The following is a 3,209-nucleotide window of genomic DNA, read 5'->3' on the forward strand; positions in this document are numbered from 1 at the left end:
TGTCTGGTGAGCTCTGATGGGTCCTGCTTTTAGTGTCTGGTGAGCTCCGATGGGTCCTGCTTTTAGTGTCTGGTGAGCTCTGATGGGTCCTGCTTTTAGTGTCTGGTGAGCTCTGGGAAGCACTGACATGGCAGACTAGTGTTGGGCTTGACTTGGGAATAGATTTTTAAATTCTTACCTTTTATTTATTCATTCATTCATTTATTTATGGCTGTGCCGCTTGGCTTGTGGGATCTTAGTTCCCCAACCAGGGATCAAACTGGGTCCCAAGGCAGTGAAAGCGCTGAGTCCTAACCACTGGAACACTAGGGAATTCCCAAATTCTTCCCTTTCAAAACACAGTAACTGTTGGTACACTTTTGAGGAAGTAAGTAGCCCAGATAAGGAGGCTCTTAATGAAAATAGGATTCTTATTTATTTTTTAATTTTTGGGCCATGCAGTTCCCTGACCAGGTATTGAACATGGGACCCCATCAGTGGAAGCGTGGAGTCCTAACCACTGGACCGCCAGGGAGTTCCCTGAAAGCGGGCTTTTTAGATAGAGGACAACGTGAGTGTGCCCATGTGTCTATTTGTGTTTATCATTCCCTGTGTTGAGATTTGGTTCAGCAGCTCTGGACGTTCCTATCTCTGGCCACTACCATGCCTGTTTCTGCAGACACCCATTTTGGAGAACACTGACCACGTGGTCTGGGTCAGGCCTTACCCCATCTCCCTCTAGGCCATGGTTGCCCTTGAGTGGCTGTTCCTAGCCTGCATTTATTGAGCACACAAGATGGTTTAATGCCACAGCCCTACATAGTGTATGTGCTGTTTCTGTAATTCCTTTTCTTTGAAATATTCTTAGTCTATGAAGCCTCCAAAAACTCGTGGGTGGGCTCGTTCTCTGTCCAGCTGTGACCCGCCGAGGCAGCGCGGCAGCATGGGGACGGTAGCCTTGCCCCGCTACTGCAGCACTAGGGTGTCAGTTGGTCCCGCCCAGAACACTTCAGTTCTGCCCTGCAAGGATAGATATATTTAAGAACTGATTGGTGTGTCCCTTTAATGGAAGAAAGTGGAAACTGAACAGCCAGAGGAAACCTTTCCCAACACCGAAATCAATGGCGAATTTGGTAAGCGCCCTGCTGAAGATATGGAAGAGGAACAAACTTTTGAAAGATCTAGAAACACTGATGAGATGGTTGAATTAGGCATTCTGCTTCAGAGCAAGAATGCTGGGGCAGTGATTGGAAAAGGAGGCAAGAATATTAAGGCTCTCCGTACAGACTACAATGCCAGTGTTTCAGTCCCAGACAGCAGTGGCCCTGAGTGCATATTGAGTATCAGTTCTGATACTGAAACAATTGGAGAAATTCTGAAGAAAATCATCCCTACCTTGGAACAGGGCCTGCAGTTGCCATCACCCAGTGCAACCAGCCAGCTCCCACTAGAATCTGAAGCTGTGCAATGCTTAAATTACCAACAGCCTAAAGGATGCGACTTTGACTGCGAGCTTAGACTGTTGATTCATCAGAGTCTGGCTGGAGGAATTATTGGGCTCGAAGGCGCTAAAATCAAAGAACTTCGAGGAACACTCAGACAACAATCAAGCTTTTCCAGGAACGTTGTCCTCAATCCACTGACAGAGTTGTTCTTATTGGAGGAAAACCTGATAAGGTTGTAGAGTGCATAAAGATCATCCTTGATTTTATATCGGTCTCCCATCAAAGGACGTGCTCAGCCTTAGGATCCCAATTTTTACGATGAAACCTATGATTATGGTGGTTTTACAATGATGTTTGATGACTGCTGTGGACGTCCCGTGGGATTTCCCATGCCGGGTAGAGGTGGTTTTGACAGAATGCCTCCTGGTCGGGGTGGGCGTCCCATGCCTCCATCCAGAAGAGACTGTGATGATAGGAGCCCTCGCCGAGGACCTCCTCCACCTCCTCCTGGACGAGGGGGCCGGGGTGGTGGCAGAGCTCAGAATCTTCTTCCTCCACCACCACCACCTAGAGGAGGAGAGCTAATGGCCTATGACAGAAGAGGGAGACCTGGAGACCGTTATGATGGCATGGTTGGTTTCAGTGCTGATGAAACCCGCGACTCTGAAGTAGATACATGGAGCCCATCAGAGCGGCAGATGGCTTATAAACCACAGGGTGGCTCTGGATATGATTATCCCTATGCAGGGGGTCGTGGCTCATATGGTGATCTTGGTGGACCTATTATTACTACACAAGTAACTATTCCCAAAGACCTGGCTGGATCTATTATTGGCAAAGGTGGTCAGTGGATTAAACAAATCTGTCATGAGTCAGGAGCTTCGATCAAAATTGATGAGCCTTTAGAAGGGTCCGAAGATGGGATCGTTACCATTACAGGAACGAACACAGGACCAGATACAGAATGCACAGGACTTGCTGCAGGACAGGGTGAAGCAGTATGCAGATGCTGAAGCATTCTAATGCAAGATATTTTTTCTTTTTTATAGTGTGAAGCAGTATTCTGGAAAGTTTTTCTAAGACTAGTGAAGAACTGAAGGAGTCCTGCATTTTTTTTTTTTATCAGCTTCTGTTTAAAAAGCCAACATTCCTCTGCTTCATAGGTGTTCTGCATTTGAGGTGTAGTGAAATCTTTGCTGTTCACCAGATGTAATGTTTTAGTTCCTTACGAACAGTGTTGGGGGTTGGGGGCGGGTGTGCAAAAACATTGAAATTTTGAAACAGCAGCGGAGTGAGTGAATTTTAATTTTTGTTCATTGTTCGTGGTTTAAAAAAAAAATCCCCCCATGTAATTATTGTGAACGCTTTGCTTTGTGGTCACTGTAACATTTGGGGGGGTGGGATAGGGAGGAAAAGTAACAATAGTCCGTATGTCCCTGGCATCTATTCAGAGCAGTGTGCAGAATGTAATGCTCTTTTGTAAGAAACGTTTTATGATTTTGTGTGTGTGTGTGTGCAGTACGCGGACTTCTCACTCTTGTGGCCTCTCCCGTTGCGGAGCACAGGCTCCAGACACGCAGGCTCAGCGGCCACAGCCCACTCACTGGCGCAGCCGTTCCGCGGCATGTGGGATCTTCCCGGACCGGGGCACGAACCCATGTCCCCTGCAACGGCAGGCGGACTGTCAACCACTGCGCCACCAGGGAAGCCCCCCGCTTTATGATGTTTAAAGTAAATTTAGTGAACCTAAAAACAAAAACAAAAACTCATGGGTGATATTTTCTG

At 47.1% G+C, this 3,209-nt stretch overlaps 1 pseudogene; it reads left to right on the plus strand.

Moving 5' to 3' along the window:
* Positions 1-1,045: 1,045 nt before the first annotated feature.
* On the plus strand, positions 1,046-2,859 carry LOC114903787 (annotated as a pseudogene).
* The last annotated feature ends 350 nt before the right edge of the window (positions 2,860-3,209 follow it).

This window comes from Monodon monoceros, unplaced genomic scaffold, assembly GCF_005190385.1.
Source record: "Monodon monoceros isolate NGI ecotype Baffin Bay Population unplaced genomic scaffold, NGI_Narwhal_1 Super_Scaffold_21, whole genome shotgun sequence".
NCBI lineage: Eukaryota > Metazoa > Chordata > Mammalia > Artiodactyla > Monodontidae > Monodon > Monodon monoceros.